Source organism: Aquarana catesbeiana, linkage group LG08 (assembly GCF_042186555.1).
Source record: "Aquarana catesbeiana isolate 2022-GZ linkage group LG08, ASM4218655v1, whole genome shotgun sequence".
Taxonomy (NCBI): Eukaryota; Metazoa; Chordata; class Amphibia; order Anura; family Ranidae; genus Aquarana; species Aquarana catesbeiana.
In genome coordinates this window covers 101,442,743-101,450,215 of record NC_133331.1, presented here as the reverse complement: position 1 = coordinate 101,450,215, position 7,473 = coordinate 101,442,743, and the positions used below count along the sequence as shown (strand labels likewise).

The 7,473-nt window shown below is 41.9% G+C and overlaps 1 pseudogene; it reads right to left on the bottom strand.

The window, feature by feature from the left end:
* Positions 1 to 2,791: 2,791 nt before the first annotated feature.
* On the bottom strand, positions 2,792 to 7,090 carry LOC141105424 (uncharacterized; annotated as a pseudogene).
* Between the last annotated feature and the right edge of the window lie 383 nt (positions 7,091 to 7,473).

Below are 7,473 nucleotides of genomic sequence, written 5' to 3'. Positions count from 1 at the left end.
GCCCTGTAATTTATTTTTTATGCATTTCTTTCTTTCTGTGTTTCTCTGCCTCTATGTAGCATCCTCTGTAAACTCTCAAATTTCTCCCTTCATTTCCTTTGTTTTGAACGAGCAATACACATTAGGGCACTTTCACACTGATCCGTAGCAAAAACACCGTAAAGATAACAGTAACAGAGTTTAGTGACATTTTAAGGAATAACTGAGCCAAAATGTAGCAAATTGCTTTCCCTTCCCCCTACAAAAATGTATTCTGGCCTCAGAGATATATGTATTTCCTCTGTTGCATTGCCTGGCCTGAACAGAAGATAAAAACACAGCAGATCATCAAAGAATGTGCGCATCTAAAGCTGGCTATAGACAGGTAGTTTTTTGGGGTTTTTTTTCATCCACACAAAAGTTTTAGATCATGTTCCTTTGATGGAAGTTTATCAAATGATTAACTTCTGTCCTGTCCCTGCTGAAACGGAATTTCGGTCTGTCTAAGGCCAGCTTAAAGTGTTACTAAACCCAGGACCCTGCATTCACTATATCTGGTCTCCCACAGTACACAGAACATGGAAATGCAATTATTTTAGTAAATATAAACTGCTAAATACCGTTTCTCATCAGCAGTATATAAAGCAATCTTGTGACTTCTATGAGTGTCTGGTTAAAGCTTGTAGGAAGAGTTTTCATTGTACCACGATTGTCCTATGAGAATGCAGAACCCCTGACCCTCTATCTGGACAGTGCTGATTGGCCCTGTGCTGATCACATGCATTCACTCAAGAAAAAGAAAAAAAAACTCTCTAGCAATACACATCAACCTGAGCATGTGCAGCCTGTCCCCTGGCTCTGTAAAATTCAGGAAATATATTGGAGTCAGTGGAAGGAGGAAATGATCAGAGGGGACAGGATCCAACAGCCTTTTTACACAAAGCAGATGATTAACCCCTTAGTCTCCACAGTGAGTATAACAGACATGCTTTACTGCATTATTGCTGTGGGCAGTGGCGGGTGGTGCTCACAATTTTTCGGGGGCGCAAACAAACTGAAAAATTCAGAAAAATAAACATCAATTGCAGCCTCACTGTGCTGATCAATTGCAGCCACTGTACCATCAAACACAGCCACTGTGCTATCAAACGCAGCCACTGTGCTCATCAATTGCAGCCACTGTACTCATCAATTGCAGCCACTGTGCCCATAAAATGCCACCACTGTGCCCATCAATTGCCGCCACTGTGCCATCAAATGCTGCCACTGTGCCCATCAAATGCTGCCACTGTGCCCATCTAATGCTGCCACTGTGCCCATCGAATGCCACTACTGTGACCCCCCTGCCCGCTCATCATCTGCCCGGCACTTAGCCTGTCTCGGTGGGGCAGCGGGTGACGGCGGCGAGAGGTGTCCTCCGTGCATCTCTTCCCGTGCTCTTCTCCTGATAGGAGTCCATTCACAGCGCCTTTTGTTTCAGCCAATCAGGTGACGGGTAACAGACCCAAGCACCTGATTGGCGGAGAGGCGGTTCAGTGTTAGGAAAGTGAATATTCATTCGCTATTCTAACCCACCCGGGTGAACTGCAGGTCACTTTTTTTGACACCTATTAGAGCCTATGGCTCTAATCAGGTGCTTCAAACCCCCCCCCCCCACGCGCGCGCCGCTGTAATTCAGGCGCCCAGCCCCTGGATAGATTCATGCAATTCATAAATCTATCCATTGGTCATAGAGGGGGGGTTGCTGGAGAGAGGGGGCGGTGCCCGTGCGCCCTTAATGGACGCACCGCCACTGGTTGTGGGTGTAGTAATGGTTGAAGAACTTCAGGACCGCTATATATTTTTTTCTGATAGGGTGGGAGGGGAAAGCATTGGGGTAATTTATTTCAAATTTGAAATTGAAGTGACATTTCTGAGCTGGGCTGACTTTAATCATCCAGTTGTGTAATTACCGTATTTGGTATTCAAATGGAACAAAGCTTCACCCTATTCACAAGGGAAAGGGAAAGGAATGAGACAGTGATATTATGGGTTGCTGTATAATTGAGCCTATCACATCTTACTATTTCACGGGGTTACCTGGTAATAATGGCAATAGGAAAACCACATGGAAAAACCACCTGTTAGAATATTATGCAACAATTCTAAAACATATAATCACTTTAAAGAACCAAACACAGCCTCCATATCTCCAACCACATCTGTCATAGCACTATGTTTATTATTATAGTACAGGTGCTCTTCACAGGTTGTAGCTGCTGACTATAGAAACTACAGGTATAGGTTTTGTGGGTTAAACCACTATAAAGTCAAACAGTGTTCCAAGATGAATTTACATCACAGACACTCTGCCTGTCTTACATATATTCATCTATGATATTGATTCAATTTATCTTCGCAAAATCTTCAGTTCTAAGTTGAAAACCCGGTGCTATCTATCAGTATCTTCCTTTGAAGCTGGGTACTTTGTACAGAAGAGTTGATTCCAGAAACGGCATCCTGTTGCCGGTATGTTCAGACGCAAGAATGGTTGATCTTCAGTACAGAATATTCTGACAGGGAGATGTGATTATGTAAACAAAGTTTTTACATGTGAGGGTTATGGTTACAGGGAGAGTTAGGTCCTATTCACACCATTCTGCTGCATTTGCATACATACGTGAACACGTTATGCACAATATGGGCGTTGCACTAAGAGTTTGCTAACACACCAAAAACACATACAATTGTTTATAACGCAGAGCAGTACAATGCACAGTAGTACTTTATTTTTTTATTACTTTCTTTTTATTGTTTTTCATATTACAAAAAATTAAAAGCGTACAGCATCTGTGAATGTGAAGGTTAGTATTAGAGATACAAAGAGGGTTAGTGTTAGGGATACAGGGAGCGTTAGTGTTAGGGATACAGGGAGGGTTAGTGTTAGGGATACAGGGAGCGTTAGTGTTAGGGATACAGGGAGCGTTAGTGTTAGGGATACAGGGAGCGTTAGTGTTAGGGATACAGGGAGCGTTAGTGTTAGGGATACAGGGAGCGTTAGTGTTAGGGATACAGGGAGCGTTAGTGTTAGGGATACAGGGAGCGTTAGTGTTAGGGATACAGGGAGCGTTAGTGTTAGGGATACAGGGAGGGTTAGTGTTAGGGATACAGGGAGCGTTAGTGTTAGGGATACAGGGAGCGTTAGTGTTAGGGATACAGGGAGCGTTAGTGTTAGGGATACAGGGAGCGTTAGTGTTAGGGATACAGGGAGCGTTAGTGTTAGGGATACAGGGAGGGTTAGTGTTAGGGATACAGGGAGCGTTAGTGTAAGGGATACAGGGAGCGTTAGTGTTAGGGATACAGGGAGGGTTAGTGTTAGGGATATAGGGAGCGTTAGTGTTAGGGATAAAGGGAGCATTAGTGTTAGGGATACAGGGAACGTTAGTGTTAGGGATACAGGGAGCGTTAGTGTTAGGGATACACAGAGGGTTAGTGTTAGGGATACACAGAGGGTTAGTGTTAGAGAAACAGGGATGGTTAGTTATATAGTTTTTGTCCTACTGAGGGTCGACACCTAAAATTACGCACCTCATCCCAAGAAATCATTTATTTAAGAAAGAGAGGGTTTGGGAAGGGACTATAGCAGTGCTTTACAGATAATAATGGAAACCAGACAGGTATCTATAAAAAAGTACAACAAGTTTTTATTAAAGACAAATACTAAAACCAGTAACAGGACATGATAAGTCATTGGATTTTGTAGAATATTTCCGTTATGGTGGTTAAGCAAAGAGGCTTTTTTAGTTGAACAAAGGTTGAATAGTGATATGTTATCCCGACATGTTTTGCCTTATGGCTTCATCAGGGGATAGATGCATCAACCATGGATTAACGAACAGACTATGCAGAAACAAAGAAATATTGCATCGGAAAATACATGACAAATAGACTCATAAAAATTGCACAAACATAAAAAGGACACAGAAGAACATTTGTCAAAGTTCACCAAAAGACAGAAACTCACCACCTTGTGCCTAGGTCTGGGCTATATGTTCTAGACTTCTATTTTTTATTTTAGTTTCAATCTTTTTCTTTATTTGTTTATTACATAATCCTGATATCCTCCATATTCGTTTTTCCCGATATAGTGAGACTACGGTCCCATGTGCTTATTAGCACTGAATCATCAATTTGAATTAATTGATGAGTACGTTTTTGCCTTTGTATTTGCAACTTTGCAATTATCTAACTATAACTCATTGCTTTTGTTACTGCAGTGTAGTTATGTATGTGTAGCTCTACTCAAATTAAATATGTTAGGATTTTAGAATTATTGTTATATTTATTTTCCCTTTTTCTTTTTATTTCTTCCCCAGTCACAACTCTTAGCATTGTGTTCTTACTGGACCTATGGTTCTCTATACGCAGCCGCTCTCCTCCCTTATCCTTAAGCTCTGAGTTTTCTTGCTTTTAGTAAGTATTTCTTTTGGGAATTTTTTAATTATATTATTAATGCCTATTTTTTATGCACCTTTTTATGGGTTGCAAAAAAATTCTCTTTTTTTTTTATTTACAAATTATTAGATTTATTTAGGAGTTATTTTATTTTTTCTTGTTAGCTTGATCGTTGTGTGTGCTCACTATGGTCGCATAGTGTCCTCTGTCAGTGGTGATCTCTGCATCGTGGTTGACCCCTCTCTTCCCCTCTTGTCCTTGTGTGTGGGGGGGGGGGGGCTTTGAGGTGGTGAGTTTCTGTCTTTTGGTGAACTTTAAAAAATGTGCTTCTGTGTTAATCCATGGTTGCTGCATATATCCCCTGATGAAGCCATAAGGCAAAACCTGTCGGGATAACATATGATCATTCAACCTTTGTTCAACTGAAAAAGCCTCTTTGCTTAACCACCATAATAAAAATATTCTACAAAATCCAACGACTTATCATGTCCTGGTTTTAGTATTTGTCTTTTATAAAAAAAACTTTTTGTACTTTTTTTTATATACCTGTCTGGTTTCCATTATTATCTGTAAAGAACCACTATAGTCCCTTCCCAAACCCTCTCTTTCTTGAATAAGGGAGGGTTAGTGTTAGGGATACAGGGAGAGTTAGTGTTAGGGATATAGGGAGGGTTAGTGCTAGTGTTAGTTTTAGGGATATATGAAGTTTTAGTGTTCGGGATACAGGGAAGAGTGAGCGTTAGGGATATGGGGATGGTTAGTGTTAGGGATACAGGGAGGGTTACATAGTTACATAGTTACATAGTAGGTGAGGTTGAAAAAAGACACAAGTCCATCAAGTCCAACCTATGTGTGTGATTATGTGTCAGTATTACATTATATATCCCTGTATGTTGCGGTCATTCAGGTGATTATCTAATAGTTTCTTGAAGCTATCAATGCTCCCCGCTGAGACCACCGCCTGTGGAAGGGAATTCCACATCCTTACCGCTCTTACAGTAAAGAACCCTCTACGTAGTTTAAGGTTAAACCTCTTTTCTTCTAATTGTAATGAGTGGCCCCGAGTCTTATTAAACTCTCTTCTGCGAAAAAGTTTTATCCCTATTGTGGGGTCACCAGTACAGTATTTGTAAATTGAAATCATATCCCCTCTCAAGCGTCTCTTCTCCAGAGAGAATAAGTTCAACGCTCGCAACCTTTCCTCATAACTAAGATCCTCCAGACCCTTTATTAGCTTTGTTGCCCTTCTTTGTACTCGCTCCATTTCCAGTACATCCTTCCTGAGGACTGGTGCCCAGAACTGGACAGCATACTCCAGGTGCGGCCGGACCAGAGTCTTGTAGAGCGGGAGAATTATCGTTTTATCTCTGGAGTTGATCCCCCTTTTAATACATGCCAATATTCTGCCCTATTAGCAGCAGCTTGGCATTGCATGCCATTGCTGAGCCTATCATCTACTAGGACCCCCAGGTCCTTTTCCATCCTAGATTCCCCCAGAGGTTCTCCCCCCAGTGTATAGATTGCATTCATATTTTTGCCACCCAAATGCATTATTTTACATTTTTCTACATTGAACCTCATTTGCCATGTAGTCGCCCACCCCATTAATTTGTTCAGGTCTTTTTGCAAGGTTTCCACATCCTGCGGAGAAGTTATTGCCCTGCTTAGCTTAGTATCGTCCGCAAATACAGAGATTGAACTGTTTATCCCATCCTCCAGATCATTTATAAACAAATTAAATAGGATTGATCCCAGCACAGAACAATGGGGAACCCCACTACCCACCCCTGACCATTCTGAGTACCCCCATTTATCACCATCCTCTGAACACGCCCTTGTAGCCAGTTTTCAATCCATGTACTCACCCTATGGTCCATGCCAACGGACCCTATTTTGTACAGTAAACGTTTATGGGGAACTGTGTCAAATGCTTTTGCAAAATCCAGATACACCACGTCTACGGGCCTTCCTTTATCTAGATGGCAACTCACCTCCTCATAGAAGGTTAAAAGATTGGTTTGGCAAGAACGATTCTTCATGAATCCATGCTGATTACTGCTAATGATATCATTCTTATTACTAAAATCTTGTATATAGTCCCTTATCATCCCCTCCAAGATTTTACATACTATTGATGTTAGGCTAACTGGTCTGTAATTCCCAGGGATGTGTTTTGGGCCCTTTTTAATTAGTTAGTTAGTGTTAGTGTTAGGAATACAGGGAGGATTAGTGTTAGGAATACAGGGAGGGTTAGTGTTAGGGATACAGGCAGGATTAGTGTTAGGAATACAGGGAGGGTTAGTGTTAAGAATATAGGGAGGGTTAGTGTTAGTTAAACAGGGAGAGTTAGTGTTGGGGATACAGGGAGGGTTAGTGTTAGGGATACAGGGAGGGTTAGTGTTAGGAATACAGGGAGGGTTAGTGTTAAGAATATAGGGAGGGTTAGTGTTAGGGAAACAGGGAGGGTTAGTGTTAGGGATACAGGGAGGGTTAGTGTTGGGGATACAGGGAGGGTTAGTGTTGGGGATACAGGGAGGGTTAGTGTTAGGGATACAGGGAGGGTTAGTGTTAGGAATACAGGGAGGGTTAGTGTTAGGGATACAGGGAGGATTAGTGTTAGGGATACAGGGAGGGTTAGTGTTAGGGATACAGGGAGGATTAGTGTTAGGAATACAGGGAGGGTTAGTGTTAGGGATACAGGCAGGGTTAGTGTTAGGAATACAGGGAGGGTTAGTGTTAAGAATATAGGGAGGGTTAGTGTTAGGGAAACAGGGAGGGTTAGTGTTGGGGATACAGGGAGGGTTAGTGTTAGGGATATAGAGAGGGTTAGTACTAGGGTTAGTTTTAGGGATACATGAAGGGTTAGTGTTTAGGATACAGGGAGGGTTAGGGATATGGGGATGGTTAGTGTTAGGCTGTTTTCAAGATACAGGAAGGGTTAGTTCTAGGGATACAGAGAGGGTTAGTTTTAGTGATACAGGAAGAGTTAGTGTTAGGGAATACTGGGATGGTTAGTGTTAGGGTTAGTGTTAGGAATACAAGGCGGGTTAATGTTGGAGA